The sequence below is a fragment of the Leucoraja erinacea genome, chromosome 20, assembly GCF_028641065.1.
Source record: "Leucoraja erinacea ecotype New England chromosome 20, Leri_hhj_1, whole genome shotgun sequence".
Taxonomy (NCBI): domain Eukaryota; kingdom Metazoa; phylum Chordata; class Chondrichthyes; order Rajiformes; family Rajidae; genus Leucoraja; species Leucoraja erinaceus.
In genome coordinates, this window is record NC_073396.1 from 6,078,170 (window position 1) to 6,097,914 (window position 19,745).

Below are 19,745 nucleotides of genomic sequence, written 5' to 3' on the forward strand. Positions count from 1 at the left end.
GGGATTGATTGACCAAGTGCAGCAGTGGGACTAGTTGGGGGGGGGGGGTACTAGGACTTGTTGGCCGGTAAGGTATGCTTATTGGCTGAGGGACCTTTCCTACTGTATCATGCTATGATTTGCTTAAAAATTGCCTGGGAAATAAGAGTTGATCTTTTAACCCGTTCTATTTTGATCCACTCTTACTAACAGCTGTGTACGTGGATTCCTACATTTAGAAGATCGGGTGGACATTGTAAATTTTACCAAAATATGAAAGGGCTGGATAGTGGCATGTTGTAGGATGTTTCCGCTGTTGTGAGTCTAGGACAAGGTCATAGCCTCAGTAATAAATGGACGTTCCTAAAGTGAGATGAGGGAAAATTCTTTAGTTAAAGGTGGTGGAATCTTGTGGAATCATTGCACTGAAGGCTGTGGTGGCCGCCTTGAGATAGCAATTTTTAATTAGACGGTGTCAGGGATAAATTGGGGTATGTGAGGAATTGGGTGAAGCCGGAAGGAGATTAACCCTGATTGAATGGTGCGTGACTTGATTGACGAATGCCTATTCGCCCTCATGCCTGTGCCAGAACTTACTGTTGCCAATTTCTTTCTTCTCCTAAGGGGACAATTTTTGATTGGCTTATGCATTGTTGGGTCTGTGGTGTTGTCTAACGCGCTTTATGGAATGGGTTGGCTTTTTAAAAAGCCTATGCTGTTCTAATTCGTAATGGTATTGATGGGTTAGACATGTTTCTATCTTTCATTCACAGTATCTGTTTACGGCTGTTCCTATGTAAAGGCTTTCGACGAAGGATAACAAGTTTGTATTTCTGCATGTGTACCCAAAAAATATAGTGCATATGTAATTCGCTCACATAGTACATGTTTTATTTTAATTTGGAAACTGATATAATTGGAATTGCAATTTGTTTTCCTGTTCTTCATCTTTAAGGTGAAGTGTACAACTGTAACGTCTAAATGGATTAATGGATAAGCTCTCCAAAACTCTTGCTTTTGCTCACATCCCTGCTTTTTGCGTTCTGGTTTCTGATCGGTGCGGAACTTACTCACTTTTGACGGTCTTGGTACGGATCATTGCACTTACATGCATGCCCTCCTTCCAGTGAGAAACCATATACTCACCCGTAAAAATGGCTTCACGTGAATATTCATGATGTCTGCGTGGGACGGCGTCTTGTTACTGATGTACGGCTAAAAAGGGGGGGGGGACCGTATCTCGTTTGGATCATCTTCTCAAAACCATGTTGCACACCAAATAATTTTGTACATGATTGACTTTTGGGGTGCTTTCCACATTACTCTCACATACAAAGTGACCTTTGGGAAATTGTAGAATGGTTGTCGTATAGTATGTTTCATTGAATCCTGTGCCAAATGTGCAACCATTGTTTGTCAAATTGCTGGTATGTGATCACGGAGGGGGGGAAAGTGGGATATCTATTCCAGGATTTCCAAGGCAATCAGGGGACTGCTTTCTAGTCACAGATGGGTTGGGAACTATGGATGCCTTTCAAGGGTAAGTTGTGACACTTGATTACGCCTTGATTTGGTTTAATGAAATTTAGTACACATATATGAGATTTTGATTAATACAAGGCGATGGAAAGTTTGGGGAGGGTGATATATTTTTACAATAATGTAGAATTGATATTTGCAATAATGTTAATAGTTTGGGAGTAGACTTGGATTGAAAGCTTTGGGATGATTTATTTGGGGTAGAATGTGATTATTGCGTTATAGTTTGTAAGCTGTATCCAGTATTGTTTGGTTACGTGTAGAATTAATAATAGTCAATTCTGTCCTTTATTTAATTGGTGATAATGAATAAAAAGTTTGGAGACTTAAACAATTGAGCAGGTCCAGGTTAACTAAGATCCATATTTGGGGACGACATACTTGAATTCAATACACGTTCAATTATACTTTATATCAATTATACGTTATTATCCTGTGTACAGTGATACAGTATCATGGTGGGTTGCATACCAACCCAGTAAAATCAGTAGCTGACCTCAAGTGCCCAGTGTCCCCATATTTTTTTTACACCGACAAAGTTACCCAAAGTTCAAACGAATAGTCCTTCGGTTTACTGATTGCCATCTTGCGTGGGCAATCTCCTCCACCCACCCCTCCCACCCTCACTCAGAAACTACAGAGGATATAGATCTTCTGTATCTAGTTATGCACCTCACTTTTTGCTCTGACAACACTTACAGGCTTTCCTCAATGGGGGGGGTTTTAAAGGGGAGCGATCGTCTATAGCATTTTAAAGACAGTTTAAATATTACTGAAATTTAATGATTTAATTGTGCATGAAATTAGGCACCAACTTATACTGACAGAATGAAATATTCCATTTTAGTAACCATACTTCACTGTGGCCTGCAAGTATGCCGAGAGCTGGAGTACTGAAATGCGTACGATAATGCTAACCTTGATTAATGCTAATTCTGTTCCATCTACTATACCACACTCTCTGCTGTGGTCATTGGCACAAAAACTGACCGGCTTTCAGAATCTACTGTGCAACAAACGTTGACCTTTAGTCAGAAGGATAAAACAACGTATGTGGGCTAACGTGCCAAGCAACTCATCTCCCGATGGAGCATCACCCTCCTGTAAGGCCAACAGATGTACAACTGCAAGGTAAAAAACTCCAGCCACAGCAAACCTTCCTAGCTCATGCTAGGACACAGAAAGTGCTGGGCGTAACCACGGGTTGTCAAGCGACTGTGGAGAATAGAGGCAGGTGATGTACATACTGGTCATAACACCTGTTCCTGGAACCATTACATTTTGGGTTGAAGATCCTCGAAGCGAAATGTCACCTTTCCACGATCTCCGAGTTTAGTCCATAATAATAGGAGTAGACATTAGGACATTCGTCACAACAAGTCTACTCCCCCATTCAATCTAGCTCTCTTCTCTCTCCTACCTAAACAACCAGTCGCATGCCTTCTCCCCATAACCTCTGACCACCTTACTCACTCAAGAATCTATCTATCTCTGCCTTTTAAAAACTCTACTACTGACTTCCACAGATTCACCACCCCTGACTAAAGAAATTTCTCTCAATCTCCTTCCTAAAGAATCAAACCTTAATGTCTGAGACCATGACCTTCCAGGGCTACACTCTCCCATTAGTGGAACATATTCTCTCCCGCTTACTCTAACCAAGCCGTTCACTAGTCTGTGATTTTAATGATGTTCCCCCCTCATATCTCTAAACTCCAGGCCCAGTTGACTTGGACAAACACTCATCCTCGGTTAACCTACTCATTCCTGGTATCCTCTCCAGAGCCAGCACATCTTTTCCTCAGATATGGGCCACTACATGCTCTCATGTGGCCTGACCAGTGGCTATAGATAGTCAACATCCATGTTTTTTGCATACACCTCTCTTCAAATAAATGACAACCATTGAGTTTGCTTTCTTATACGGATTAGACTTGCAGATCTGCACCAGCACGCCCAAGTCCTCTTGGGATCAGCCTCTTGGGCTTACTGACTCTCCTGCGGGGTCAGGGTATACGGCAGGAGGCGCTCCCACACGCATTTTGCGGTTGCAGCCCTAGACTGGGACCAGCAAAATCCCTCTTCTCATCAGAACTTCCCCCCTCCATCGCTACTTTTCGTCTAACTTAAAACCTATTTCTACTCACAAGCTTTCTTTGAGGCCCCCTGATGGACAGCGCTGTAAGTAATATATTTATGTATTTATGTAGACCTATGTACCACTGTATGTAGCACGTAGCACCTCACTGATTTAAAGCACTTTGTGTCAATGAGAGTTGTTTCGAACTGTGCTACGACATAAAATTGGACTTGCATGACTTGACTCTTTCGACCGTTCCTCCAAAAAGCTTACCTGCCAGATTTACTACGCATTTTGGGGAGTCTAAAGAAGTCTCGACCCGAAATGTCACCCTTTCTTTTCTCCTGATCTGCTGCCTGTCCCGCTGATACTCTCCAGCTTTTTGTGTCTAACTTAATCCTCTGTGGATATATACCGCACCTAGCCTGATATTTCCATGCTTCTAACCCTCTAGTTCCTGTGAAATTTTGTGGGAAAAATTTAAATATAAATGCTCCGTTTTTTTCTTTCAGCTGGCGATGTGTTTTTGTGGGCAAAATCGACAACTTTTCAGTCAGCACTTGAACACTTTGGGCAAACCCGCAGTCGTAATTGTCGCTAGTCAAAGGTTGACAATGATTGATGGGACCCACTGTCTGGAGCAAGCCCTGTCAATCCTGAGCAACGTCCAGGCTGGAACATTGGCCAAGCTAATTCCAATCGTAAACACGCTCCTACAGGCGGTTTTTGAGGTGGTTTAATGTACTAAATCATAATGAATCAATAGTAACAAGGTAAATGAATGAATGCTATCATATCTCAGGAACCTCTGTGCTTAATAGTGAATTTTCTGCTACAAGGTTAATATCTGTGTCTGGCGAGCACTCAGAAGAATCATTCAAAGAGCTGCATGTAAGTTACTGACTGTGGAATGATAGAGTGCAGCTGGAAGTCTGGTTAGCTGAATCATGCAGAACCAGCAGTCTGACTCTGTGTGTTGTCATCCCTAGGATCACACCTTTTCATACAGTGGTAATCTTCTCTAGTACCCTTTCCATCTTTGACAACATCTTTCCTATACGTGGTCCCCAAAATAACAACATACTCTAAATGTCGCCCTCACCAATGTCTTCAACCAACTGCAACATTACCTCTCCGAACTTTTCTACTCAATACTCTGAGTGATGAAGGCCAATGTGCCAAAAGCCTTTTTGACCACCACTATCTAACTATGATGCCGCTTTCAATGAAATATGTATCTGTACTACTAGATCCCTCTACTCTACAACACTCTCCCAGATCCCTACCATTCACTGTGTAGGTTCTGCCCATGTTAGTGCTTCGAGAAAGCAACACCTCACATTTCTCTATATAAAATTCCATCAACCATTCCTCAGCCCATCTATCCAACCCATCAAGATCCTGCTGCAATTTTTGACAACCACCTTCACTCGTGATAATACCCACCCATTTTTGTTTCAATCTGTGAACTTCTTAACCTGTCACGTATGTTCTCATCCAAATCATGAAATGGGATGTACCCAAACCCTGAGGCACACCACTAGTCACAGACCTCCAGTCTAAAAAGCAACCTTCCGCCATCACCCTCTGTTTCTGTCCAAGATGCCAATTTTCTATCCATTCAGCTACCTTTCCTTGAATCACAATGGATCTGTCATTCTAAAGCAGCTTACGATGACGACCCATGCAGAAATTAAATTATTCTGCACGAGCATTTAGTCTTCAAGCAAATGTTCAATGGTGTATGCAGTGGGAAGATGAGGCAATATTCTCAGTCATTTCTCACGACATATTCTCTGACATGGGGAATGGGGGAGGTAATCACAATATTATGCCACAAATCTTGAAAATGAATTCTTGATAGCCTGGCCAATTTGTGACATTTGTCTTTCACTTTTTAACCAGGTCAATGACACGGGCTAGACTGCTGGGTCTGGGAGCCTGATTGTCGTATTCCCAGCAATGTGTTTCCGACGTATTAATCCCTAGATATTTATCAATGTAATCTCAAACACGAGGTTTGTGCAGGACATTCAAACAGCACCACAATCTATACGGACGATCTGTGTTTCTGCAGGTGTGCAATGATGCATTGTCAGGGGTACAAAAATGTGATCTGTTTCTCACAGACTGTCTAGATGTGTATCAACATTAATGCTGTTGTCTGATACCCTGTTCTCGCCTTCCAGTAAATTCTATCCTATTTTGTTGTAAATCAGAGTGCTGAGGGAACGTCAAGAACCCAGCCGCCACTGTGAGGACAATCACCATCTGGTCTCGTCCAAGAGATTCCATCTGTGCTGTTAAACCTTAAAAAAAAAAAATTCTATTACGACTTTGCTTTTTTCTTCTTTAATCTCCGGACCTTGTCTCTACTTGCGATTTCACTGTTTTTTCCCACTTTTCTCCTTATTCTTTTCATCTATACTCTTTTTTCTTCTTGCTACTAGTTTCTCAGCAATAATTCTTTTATTACATTTGATCCATTCTCGCTAGTTCTTCCCTTTTATTTCATTCTGTCGCTTCCTCCTATCTGATTTCTCTCTCTTTTTTGTACAGAAATTTGAGCTACTGTATTTCTTAACTACACCCTTGTCGGTCTGTTACTCTTCTATAGTTTACCCAGTGGATGCTCTCGGTACAATCCAGTCGGATTCCCTCAAATTGACCCCGCAGAGCTTAACAAGCAACATGTCACCTTGGCTAGTCTACGTGAGTTTCAATATCAATGGGAGTTCCTGAAATAGAGTGGCGATGTCCAAGGGGATTACTCGCTGGGGCTTGCAAATTCTTGGGGAGGTGTGCCACTATGACACCAGGTGAGCTATAGCCCCACGGATTAACTACCAAAAAATCACCTGTTAGAAAGCTTCCGGGCTCTACAACATACTATAAGTCCAACACACAAATAAAAACCTTTCCTCTTTTGGCCGTATGGACCATTGCGTCATGCTCTCCGTCATGGACGCCGATTTGTGGCAAATGCACGCCGCCAGGGGCACCAAGTGTCCAAACGCATGCCTGCGCTATAAAACTGGACTCGGATTTGAAAACCCTCTGATTCTTGGTGTCTAAGGCCAACGGGCTATGACCATAGTTCCTGTGTACTCACAAGTATGTTCCGTCATGCGTGTCCAGGTTTCGCCAACCCGACCCTGACATTTGTAGGCTAATGTCGAGCGTACTTGCCGTCCCACTACGGCTAAAGCTAGTTTGGCAAGTTGTTTGATCTGCTTTTGTGGGGCAAATACAATGGAATTATGATGCTGGAGGCGCACTTTGTGGGCGTAGCATCTTGTTTCTCTCGCTTCTTGCTCTACTATGGCGAATCATGGTTGTCCCATTGGTTTTAGCACATTCACCGCATGTTATTGGATCTGCTTGTGTCATCCGGGGTTTATTTGCGTTTTTACAGAGCATTAAGAATTATGGTTTTATGAGACTACTAGTGTAACAGAGGGGTTCATTATCCACTGAGAAGTTTCACCAGACGGATTCCTGGGATGTAGGACTTTCAATTGAGAAAGACTGGCTAGATCTCGGCTTGTACTCGCTAGAATTCTAAGAAAATACAAATTAAGGGGGGTCTTATAGAACCTACACTCTTAATGTTGGACGGCTGATGGCGGGTGTCCCCTGATGTGTGTGCCCAGGACAAGGGTCAGTATTGAGGAATGGGGGGATAGTTAGGATCCCGCTGGATGAGGAAACGCATTTTTCACACAGAGAAGTGGTGAATCCTCTTGCGATTCTCTGCCTACAGAAGGTAGAATGATCATTCCTTTGGCTATATTTAGATGAGTTAGAGTGGGCCTCTAGTGGCTAAGGGATCAGTATGGTAAGAGGAGAAGAACAGGCGGGCAGGATACTGATTTGATGAGTAATCATGTCCGTAATATCGAATGGTTGGTGCAGACACCGACCGGGCCGACTGCCTCTCTGCACCTTTTCTATGTTTCCCCCGTTTCTCGGTATCCATGCATCCAGTCCTACTTTGGGGACCCTTCAACTTGTGGCCATTACCTTACTCGGTAATCCTTGGCAGATAATTTGTATAGGCCCTGTGTCACCAGGCCCCTGCTCACTGCAGAGGGGGTCCACAATGGGTTGTCGGCGAATGGGCTTGGGTAATTTGACTTTCCCTAGGAGGTAGTACTAGTGTGCGGTATCACTAGATCGGCGGTACACAATGATCATTGGGTGGCCGAAGAGCCAGGTTCCGTGGTATTTCTTCTAATACTAAGAGTGATGTGGACATGATGCACGATTGCCTGTGTAAAATCCAGATGGATATTAACCCATAGCTGAGTCTTAACTCGCGGTGACAAGTGCAGCACTCTCTTGAGGAAGGAAATGGTGTCCCGTTTTTCGGGTCGAGGTCCATCGAAAATGTCCTCGCCCGAACGGCACTCCATCTCAACCTTCTCTCCGCGATGCTACACCTTGCCCCACTGCTTTTTACTCCCGCTTTTTGTGTAACACAATGATGAGTATTCGCTATGAACTGACTAGAATATCGTCATTCTCATCATATGTGTGTTAAACTACGAGCTTTTAGAACCTCAAAGGTTGGGTACTCTAATTTAGCGTTTTTAGTAGTTGATTTATGCGTTTTTTTTATTGCGTTTTCTTTTTTCTACTTCTTTCACTACTCACGCTAATTGGTAAGCATTGAGCGAAACTTAACCCTTGCACGCCAAAATAGATGACACTCGCTCTTTCCTCTAAGGTGATCACAGCTATAGAACATTAATGGTATAATAAGCTTTGGCAACCGTAGTCCAGAAGGTTACAGCTAATTATTGATGATCTTCACGTGGGAGGATAAGGAGCTCCCGGTTAACTGCGAATTCATTGTTCATATCCATCTAGTCACTCTGTTAACCGACTCTCTGGGGCTATCTGATCAGTTTTTATGAATTAGAAATTCGTGTAATTACAGTCAACACTATTGGATGGGATGCTTGCTTGCGCACTGGTCACTTGGCATTGTGCTCGCAACACAGCGAGTCAATGGTGTGTTTATGACAATGAATTTTTTTTGCCATTACTTCTGCCAATTAATGTAAAGTCAATGTGATATTGCCCATTGACTGAACCAGGTAAGGTTCACTGTCCCTTACACGCCTTGAACCAGGGACTAGACTGATTGTTTAGACTGAGTCATCTATCTATGTATTGCGTTGCCCAACCCTGCCTGAATTACAATGCAATCAATGTGACATTGTAACTGCCAAAAGGTTGAAACAAGTTGAAAACTAAATAAATTTTGGTCTCAGATCATTCCTGAACCACCTACCCTCGTCTCTCCTCTGCTGCCTGCCTTTGCGTTGAGCTCCTACGGCTAACCTGCTACTGATGGAAAGATCAACTTGACATTTCATTGGGACTTATGGATCCATTTCTTGTATTCAGTCTTACCTAATGAATTACATGGGCTGGTTCGGCCTGGCTTTACGGCTCCTTGTGGCCGTTCTTTCCCATACTGTTTGTCACCGACACAACCGAATTCAACTTCCCTCTTCAATCAATCTCCTAAAAACAAACGTACCGATCTCTCACTCTTCAACACCATTCGATGAAGATGTCCATCATTCGAATTTGGGGATAATTTTCGTCTCATCGGCCACTATCTATTACCTCTCTCATCTCTCTCACTATTATAACAATCTTATCAGGTTAACCACCAAAGCCAAATCCACTTCAGAGTACTAGAACAAACTCCAGAGTATATCTTCCCTCTCTCCTTTTCTTGTTCCTTCAACGGCCTTCTTTAACCTCCCATCCACCCTACCATTTGGATCTTCCGCGGTACCCTTTTCCACGTTGCACTGTATTGATCGGAGAAAATTTTTGCAAAAATGCTGGGTGGGAACGAGACAAAAAGCTTTATCCCATCGAATGACCCGTCAAAGCCGTTGCATTGATAAAAATGCTGTTAAGCTACCGGTATCGCAGGGCGATTTGGGTTGGGTTTGTCTGTGTATGGCCATCTCTCCCTTTCTGGTTTGCATAGGTCCGGCCCCCCACACTGCATAACAAGTATTCCCCTTGACTAGCGCTAACCCACGAGGGGTAGGAGTACATATTCAGGTCGGTCTCCCATTCGAAGTCTACTGCTCGCCATTCAACAGTGGCTGATCGATCCCCGCTCCGAACGCTCCTTCTCCTGCCTTCCTCGTCCTCATATTCCTCTGATCTTGCCTGTACTATCAAGAATCTATCTGGCTGTCGACTTATAAACCTATCCACTATGGCTTATCCTCCACAGGAAAAAATAATCTCCTTTTCTGCGGCAACAGAATTGCAGATCACCACCCTTCGAGAATAAATTCTCGCTTCCTAAAAGAATGTCCGGTTAATTCTTGTCTTGAGACTCTCCCCTAGATTACAGCCTCTCCTTCTCTCCTTCACTATATCCATCCTTTCAGCACCAGCGTATGTTTCCATGAGGTCCCCTCATGCTTCTTACTCTCCACAGTACATAGGCCCATATGTCCACAAACATGGGGTACGCTACTCATCTTTCGGGGATCATTTCTTGTAAACCTCCTCTTCGGGCCCCTACTCCGGAGCCAGCATATAGACCTCTCCTCAGACAATTGGCCTCAAAATGGCTCACTAATAGTGTTCGTGGGACATCCTAATGCTACATCAAACTCACAGTGCGAGTCTTCTCTTTAAACAAGTCATTTTTGGAACACAGTGGGTCAGTTAGCTATTGCTTGGGAAGTTGTTGACCTTCCATTAGACACATAATAATTCTTGAACTTTCCACCCTATACCTACCTATTCTGCCGGTTTAAGGCTTTTTGAGTTTAGTTTTAGAGAGACACACGTGAAATCCACTGGGTCACGGTGCTGACCTCAGCGCCTCCACGGCACATTCACACTTATCCTACTGCACACTTAGTGACAATTTACAATTAGTCCAAGCCATTTAATCCTACCAACCTGTCGTCTCGGGATGCGGGTGGAAACCGGCGATCCCGGACGCAAAACCCACCATCAGGTTCCCGTGAGAACGACAGCCTCTGTACAGACAGCACTCCGTAGTCTGGATCGAACCCCGGGTCTCTTGGCGCTGTATCGGCCTTCAACTCTTCCGCTTGCGCCCCATTTCTAGCTTTTGAGCATTATATAATTACTTCGGTGCATGAAGTTTTTAATACGAGGAACGTTAACCCGAGCAGTCTTGCCAACACTCCTATGGCGTGCCTGAATGGTCTCTGAAGGAATGGGCATACCCCAGTTCTCCGAGTCCTTCACGAAAATCTTCACCTTTCCCTGGTCCCAAAACCTCCTCATCCCACCGTGCCTAATCTTGCCACAATCATCCCACTACCTAAATTCAAACGGGCCTGTTCACACGTCGGCTTTAAGACAAGCACAGTATAACCAGGTTGTTTTTCCTGTTTACTGCCATTCCTCTTTCTTCACACCAGTCCAATCATGAAGTGTTTTCGAGAGGTCTGGTCCAACGCACATCAAGCCAGTCCTCCTCGCCACCAATCCCTTCGCATCCTACCCATTTTGCCTACATAGCAAATATGTCCACTGAGGATCCCAATCTGCCTCTGCTCATCTTCACACACCCTGCACTGCCCCCACCTCTGAATACCAGTGCGAGCTTATGTGAGATGCGTTTTCATTGTACTTTTAGCTCCGCCTCTTCAATTCCTCATCCCCAACAGACTGTTCCCAAACTCATGGTATTTACGGACGCTCCCAACCCATCTGCCTCGATTGGATCAGAACGTTTCTGTTCTAAAATCAGCCCCCTTAGACCGGTCAGACTGGGCCTCCCCTTCGTCCAACCCTCATCACATCTCAGCACTCGTCTCTCCCCACCAGTGGCTGTGTGTGAGTCCCCCTCCTCCCGCCTCTACTACCCACTATTGTGCCCCCCTCCAGCCCACTTCCACCAACACCATCTCAATTTGCGGACTATACGATTGTGGTTGGCCGTTCTCAGGAGTAGATGATACATGCTTTACCGGGAGGAAGTCCAAAGCCTGGCAATGCGTGGTGGGGGGGTGCAGACGACCTCATACCTTCATCCTAACACCACAAAAACAAAGAAATTATTATCGACTGCCTTTCCGTAAGAACAGTGCAGCCTCCCCAAACCCTCTTCATCAATGGGGACTGCTGTGGAAAGGTCTCAGACTTTGCAATCTCCTTGGGCCCTACAAATTAGGAGGTGATCCTCCTTGGACTACAAACCCCCACTCACAGCAGTCTAGAAGGGCCCCAGCAGCGACTCTACTTTCTGAGGATCCTCAGCAAACAACCTGGCGGAGATCTGCTGGTGTCCTCTCTACCGCTTGCTCCATCGGAGTGTTCTGGCGTACTGTAATAACCACATGTATGTCCAGCTGCCTCTGCGCGGACAGGAGAGCCGCGTCCCATGGTCATCACACCTGCATCAAAAACATCACTGGCTTCCCACTTGCCCTCCCTTAATGGCAATCTTTCAGCTCTCTGCTGCCTTCTTGGCAGTGCATCCAACATCCTGAGGACCCTTCCCACTCTTGACACACCTGTTCATCCTGCTGCCCTCTGACAGACGTACAGGGTCTTGTTTCACAAACTCGCATCTCAAGAGACTCCAAGAGACAGTCTTCTCCCCACCGCCATAACGTGACACTTAACAATGTGCAAAATAAAAATACGACACTCCATTCAACTAGAGGGGTCGACCTCGGCTGCTATTGTTATTTAATCTGGTATTTTATTCGTTTGTATTGTATATATGGTTTACGGTCGTCTAGATTTAAAAGTGCGCTTGTGCCGCACCGTGGGAGGTGTACTTTCATAAATTTTTTGGTGGACCATGTTCAATGAACAAATACAGAGATTCGTCTTCCTAGGTTGTCATTCTATCGTTCCTTCTAATACAGGTGATAAGTATAATATGCAATGGCAATCATCATCACTGGGTTGTGCAACTTATTGCAGCGGGTAGTTGTGCTGGCGGTTTTACGGTGACACTCTCTCTCATCTGAATGTTCGGTTTTGTTCCATTTTGGTGCATTTTCGGTTCCATGTGGGGATAATAGATATACCTGGTGTGTCTCGTGACCCTGCATCCATCGCTTCGCTTCCCCCATAGGAGAATATTCTTGTACTCTGTATTTGGAACCTAGAGCCGCTTTCTCCCAAAAGGGTGATGATTTACGATGATGGTCTGTGCTTACCTGTTCTTCACTCTTGCATGCTGCCTGGGAGATCTACCGACTAGCCGAATATTGACCAATCTGCTACAATGCACCATCATTATGGGTTACACATGAGCATTACATGAACACCACATTGATCACCAAACACTAGCTTATTTACCCACATTTTTGAGATTTCTTTTTAAACATTCAAGTCCTGCGCAATTTAATTCCTTAGATAAAGCATAAAACAAATTGTTTAAATTTGACACCTACTTCACTTTTCGTCAAATATCTTTCAGTATAAAAAAGTTAGGCCATTTCATACTCGCAATTAGCATCTGTTCCCGTTGATTTCCATTGACCTTAACACACAAGCTGTGTATCAATATTCTAAAGCCTAACTTTATTATAAATTAAGAGACATGAAAGAAATATCTTTCAGTTTATTATGGATTGAAGCTTCGAAACAAATTAATACAATCGTTACTTGGATGACTGTAACTACAGCATATAATTAGTGTCAGTTTACCCAATTGTGCTAATTCCCACAAATTCCAATTAACGCATTCGGGAATCTGGACATAAAAATTCAGAACGGGGAAAACTGATTTTAGATGCTAGCCACTGATCAATTGAATGGCGGCTTGCCGTCTTTAAGGTCCGAATGGCTCTCCACGTCGCACCTATTTTTTCTAACCTTTCTATGTGTTCTTTACTGGAGTTATACGTCTCCCCATTGACTCCTGTGGTTTTTCTTCGAGTGCGCTCTGGTTTTCTCACTATTCCAGTAGACCTGCAGGGATTTTGTCCATGCTAATTGTCCTTGTGTAAATATGGTTCCCTGTTTGCGAGAATAGACTAGTGTTGGTGTGGTTGATGGTCGGTCATGTGCCTGATAGGGCCTTTCCACTCGTTATCACCGTAAACTAAACTAAACAGGCTACCAGCAATGCTCCATTAGCCTCCAGCCCTGCCTGTTTAACCATTACCCTGTCCAAATGCTCTGTAAAAGTTGTTTATTGTCTCTGCCTCCAGCTTTCTGACACTGGCAGAGTTTATTCAATCTCTCGTTATAACATATCTAAATCCCGCACACTCCTGTGACTCCTTCGCAGCTCCTTCTCCCAAACGATACTTATCGGACACAATTTAGAACTTTCTATTATCCCAGGAGGGAGATTTATCTGCCAACAGACATAACACTAAAATACATGAATTCAGAAATGAAACAGTGACAATGGGAAAGGTATTGGGCTATGTGCAAAGATTGGCTGTGTGGAGGGGGGGTTGGGATGGGGGTGGTGGGGGGGGGGGGGGGGGGGGTGGGCGGGGGGGGGGGGGGGGGGGTGGTGGGGGGGGGGGGGGGGGGGGGGGGGGGGGGGGGGGGGGGGGGGGGGGGGGGGGGGGGGGGGGGGGGGGGGGGGGGGGGGGGGGGTGGGGGGGGGGGGGGGGGGTGGGGGGGGGGGTGGGGGGGGGGGGGGGGGGGGGTGGGGGGGGTGGGGGGGGGTGGGGGGGGGGGGGGGGGGGGTGGGGGGGGGGGGTGGGGGGGGGTGGGGGGGGGGGAGGGGGGGGGGGGGGGTGGGGTGGTGGGGGGGGGGGGGGCGGGGGGTGTGGGAGCCATAGGGTATTCATCTCGTCCTAGATGAGATGGGGAGGAGTTTTACAGTTGATATGCCCCAGGGAAGACGGATCTCACCTGTGGAGTTCTGTGTGTCATCTTGTGGGGATTTTGGTGGGACCAGTCTATTGCATCGAAGGTATACTTAACCCCCAGGTTTACCAGTGCTCCTGGAGGGGGTGGTTTGTTTGTTGCAAAGTGCTCTGCATTTGAGTTGAGCCGCCTTCGCTCCTCCAAGACCACCACCCCTTGAATCTAACGCAAACCCCAGGAGCGGACGCCGCCTTCCTGATGCGTGTGTTGACTCCTCGGGATTTCTTCTGTTAAAACATGACCTGCGACCACAACCTTGCCCTCAATACTTCCAAACTAAAGTTTTGTCAGTTGCTTGCAGGTTATCCTCCCCAATTTTATATTCATTGTCAATGCCCCAACCCTATAACACATAAGTGTCACATACGCTTTTTTCTGTACCTTGGTGTTTTTGCCCTTACCAGGACGCGGCTGTGGACTTGCTCCCATGTGGTTTGCGAAAAAGAGGAGGATGAGGCATGATAGCGATTTGTTTTGAGAGGGGAATATACATAATGAAGGGATTTATAGGTATATGTGATGAAAGGATGGATGTCCCTCTTACAGGGAATCCCACTAGACCAGAGGGCATCGAGTTAAAGTTTTCATCGTTAGGTTGTAAAACAGCCTGAGAAGGGTTTCAAAACCTCAAAACGTCAGACTATCCAAGAACATTGTGAAGAGGGGCCCCCTCTCCGACTTTAAACATCACCTATCCACACCTCTCCAGGTATCGTACTAGCCCACTGTTTACGCCAGCACTTTTGTCTTCTCTGTGGTAGGTCTGTTTTTGTATGTGTTACTGAGCGCAATGGGGCTTGATTGGAAGTCGCATACCACATTTCAACATCTCCACAACGGGTTTATTGATCGTAGCAGGGATTAGGACTTCTATTTGTTTTTCATTCATTCCCCATGAACTAAAATCTGAATCACCTTATTCTTTACACGTTTCTATCTACTGTCCTGCATTTAGAATATGCCACACAGATTATCCAAGAGTGGCACATAGTAAATATAACTGGCACTGAACAAGAGAGAAAGATAACGCCATCAGGCATCAAGGTGCAGCCATGAACTACAATTAGATAGCTCGTTCCCTAAAAGAGTATAACGGGATCCCAAGGCGTATACGAGGCTGAAATAATGTTGTTTTATGCTGACAGACATTGACAGCATCTTATTGTCAAGAGTATTCTCGGGTTATTGCAAGGATGACATTAAGAAAAGGAGTAACAACCCTATATGCATAGGCTACTACTTGCTTGCACCAAAAACTTTCTAATAATGAGTGGACTTGCTTTTCTGTTTGGAGGTATGTTATCTTCCTTCGAGTTCATCCCTGGCCTTTGAATACTTTCATAATTAGTTTGTACTGTATGGTTAGTGACGGGGCTGCCTCTAATCGGACGCAACCGTTTATACCTTCGTCCCTTTATCGTTTCTTCTATCTTCGCTCTCACCTCTCCAGCATAACATTCCAACTCTTTACCGGGGGGGGCTAATTTCGGACAACTATATCTCGAGGTTTGGCGTCTTTGAGTCATCCCATTTGTATATATTTTGTGCGGGTGGCCTTGTAATAGGAGAACTTTTTTAAATTAACACTAAGTTTATGATTTTTAAGTAATAGTGAGGGTGCGTGCCCCCCGCATCTTCCTCTCTCCGCCGGCTACTCAGGCTCTCCATGATCCAAGTTTTCTCTTTTTTTATTTCCTTTTTATTGCTCTGTATTTTCTTTTCCCTTCTTTTTCTTTCTTACTCTCACTGCTTTTTTTCTCTCTTTTTCCCTCTCCCCCTTCTCCTCTCTTTTTCATTTTCCTTCTATCACATTTCCGCCTTTTCTTCCCTTTTTATTCCCTTTCTATTTTATGCCTGCATTCTTTTCTCTATCATCTGCCTTCTTTCTCTTTTTTTATTATTTTCTTCTCGCTTTTTCTGCACAACCTATCTTTTTTTTTTTGATCCTTCTTCTTAATTCTTTGTTCTCCCTTTTTTTATTTTCTTTCCCCCTCTTTCTCTCACTCTCCTTGCCTCTCTTCACTTATCTCCTCATCTTTCTTGGCTCCTGTCCCCTTCTCCTTTTCCATCCTCTTTTTCATTTTCTACCTTCTTCTTGACCTCCTCCCCATCCGCTCCGGCGCTCGCCCTTGGTTCATTCCCTTCTCCTCTTCTCTTTCCGCTACTATCTTCTGATTATTTATGTTTACTTTGTCAGCCCTTCCCTGCACTCTCTTCTCCCGATCCGTCCACTCGTCCCGCCAGGCAGTAATAGCTGGGTGTTGACCGCAGAGACGCTGGCTGGTAATGAGGAGATCACAGTGAAAGGCCTTGAAGAGTAATGTGGAGAGGATGTTTCCACCTGTGGAGAAGTCTAGGAGACAGAGACCTAGCCGCAGAAGAAAAGAACTTGCCGTTAGAAAGGGGAGACGGGATAATTTCTTTAGTCAGAGGGTGGGTGATTAGTGTAATTCTTGCCACAGACGGCTTGGAGGCCAAGTTCATTGCAAATGATTAAGGCAGAGATTGACAGATCCTTGATTATACGGGTGGCGGGGGTTATGGGAAGAAGGCAGGATAAATGGGGTTGAGAGGTGAGAGAGCGATCAGCCATGATTGAATGGTGTAGTAGACTTGCTGCTGAATGGCTTATTCTGCTCGTGCTATCTCTGAATTTATGAAAGTCCCCGGCTTCATGGGGTGTTGTTCATTGTACTTAGATGGCAGAATATTATTCCATCCATGGTGTGTGAGCGGTGAGTGTATGCCACGCATAACCCTTTTAAGTTTGTTATTAATTCAATCCTTTTCTTCCCAAGCTGGCCCGTGTTTCTTCAAGCTGTGGTCAATCCAACAACAATTTTGAGAACGTAAGCAATGCCTCCATTAATCTCTGCCGTTTTTGATGCCTAAATCAGTGCTCCCATGCCGCATTTCTCCTGTGACATTGACTCCCGTCTATTTAGCTTTTATGTTGATGTCATCATTCGTGCGATTAGTCCTAGTCAATTCCAGTCAAGTTTCTTTTGTCACATACACATACGAGATGTGCCGTGGAAATTAAAGTGGCAATACCGCAGGACGTGTGTGCAAAAGACAAACAACAACAACCACCAACAAATTATAAAACACAATCATAGCACACATGAGCGTTTACATAATAAATAATGGAAAGGGAAACCGTTCAGTATCGTTAGTTCCCCTGGTGATATAGGCGGTTACAGTCCCGAATTTCCTCTGGTAATCAAACTCCTTCTCAACCTCTCCGCTCTCACCGCATGGCGACGGAGGCGTTTGCCTGACCATAGCAGCTGGAACAGTCCGTTGCAGGGGTGGAAGGGGTCTCCCATGATTTTATTTGCTCTGGAGTTGCACCTCCTGTTGTATAGTTCCTGCAGTGGGGCGAGTGAAGTCCCCATAGTGCGTTCGGCCCAAACGCACCACTCTCTGTTGTTTGATTGTGAGTTTGAAGCTTTCTCGTGCATCTAACACGCTCATGCTTTGTGTTGACCGGACCAATTTACATCAGTAATTAAATTGCTGTGAATGAAGGATGCTTGTTGATTTTTCCAGAGTTGTTCACCAGTTGAATATTCTGTCCCGTGCTGTGACAACGTCTAAAATCACAACCTGAGATGTTAACATCGTTTGAGATTGCAGCGGTGTGGAGGTTGTGATTGAAGGTTTTAAAGTGATGACAAAAGTGGACTGCTTAGATATTAATATTGCCACAACCTGTTCCAGATATTCACAAGCTGTCCTCAGAGGCTTTAGTTGTGGTGCAACGAAAAAACCCTCCCATTCCCAGTGTTCCTGAAGCTCGTTCAAGCAGTGAAGGATAAAGAGGTTGTGCTGGATGAAAGTCAGGTGAGAACATTTAAAGAATTGTCAGAAACGTCCAGTTAACCAACTACTGAAGTAAAACTACTGTCTGATGTTGAGAGGAAAATAACTAATAAAAGTGTCTCCATGCTTCAGTTCCCAACGTGACGTTGTTGTCTGTCGTTTCAGCTTGAGTGTATGGCTGGAAGGCTCACTTCTGAAAGAACTGATGTCACATTGGATGTCTTACCTGCGGATGTTTCTGCTGTTCAAGTATGTTTTTCCTTGGAACAGTTTTCTCAGTTTTCTCAGTTTAGTTTAGTTTAGAGATACAGCACAGAAAGAGTCCCTTCGACCCACCGAGTCTGCTCCGACCAACGATCCCCGCACGTTAACACTATGCTACGCACACGAGGGACAAATTTACATTTTATAACCAAACCATTAACCTACAAACCTGTACGTCTTTGTAGTATTGGGAGGAAAACAAAGATCTCGCAGAAAAACGCATGCATGTCGCGGGGAAAACGTACATACTCCCGTACAAACAGCGCCCCATAGTCAGGATGGAACCTGGGTCCCTGGCTCTCCTAAGGCAGAAAGTCTACTGCGCCACTTTGCCGCCACAAGTTATTTGTTGAAATTCCCGGATCTGTTTTAAACCAGGGTGCTTGCTGTTATAAGTTTCATAGAAACCTAACATGAGCACATGGACTCAAAGCAACGTGTTTATTCCTCACTGTGATAATTGTCCTCAGTGACCAAGCACAGAGGTTGTGTGGGAAATGGAAAATCTCAGAGATTCACACACTAAATTATATCTGGAAAGGATGAGGTAGAAATGGTGGTGCTTCCCAATGGGTGTGAGGTATGATCTGGGTCTCATGTTCACAGGGACTGAGTCAATGTGGAGGCATGTGGGGGACAGTGTCCCAATGGGGACATGGTGTGGGGCAGATTAAGAGGGTGAGCCATCAGAAGACCAGAGCCTTGGGCAGCAAGGCCGTTTGATGGCTTGTCAGAGGCATTGGTTGCGGGAGCAGGGGTTTGGAGGTTTGGGCCACATTGACTGTTCAGCGGGTCACGATAATTGAACAACTGGAGAAAGAAGGCTGACGGTGATCGGGGAATCGGCCATAAGATCAGTGCATGGGTTAGTCAGTACTGTGAGGAACCGTTGGATATCCAGGGACAGATGGACAAAGAATAACCTTGGACTTTAATGTAGTGTGGTCCAGACTTTTTGTTGCATGTTACTGTCCAGTTGTACCCAAGGGAGTCTAAATGGAAACACAATAGGGAAGAGGTGAATCAAACATTACCCCCGGCTTATGGAAGGATGGTTCAGACACCTGATAACTGAGGGGAAGAAGCTGTTCCCCTGTGCACTTTCAAAACTCCATCACCTTCTGCCAGACGGGAGCAGAGAAGAAAGAATAACTCTCATATCAATAATAATATCTTGTGTATT

The 19,745-nt window shown here is 45.0% G+C and overlaps 1 protein-coding gene across 1 annotated transcript in view; it reads left to right on the top strand.

The window, feature by feature from the left end:
• LOC129707109 (uncharacterized) overlaps positions 1–19,745 on the top strand; it is a 58,260-nt gene that overhangs the window by 35,058 nt on the left and 3,457 nt on the right. The gene's annotated exons all lie outside the window — the stretch shown is intronic.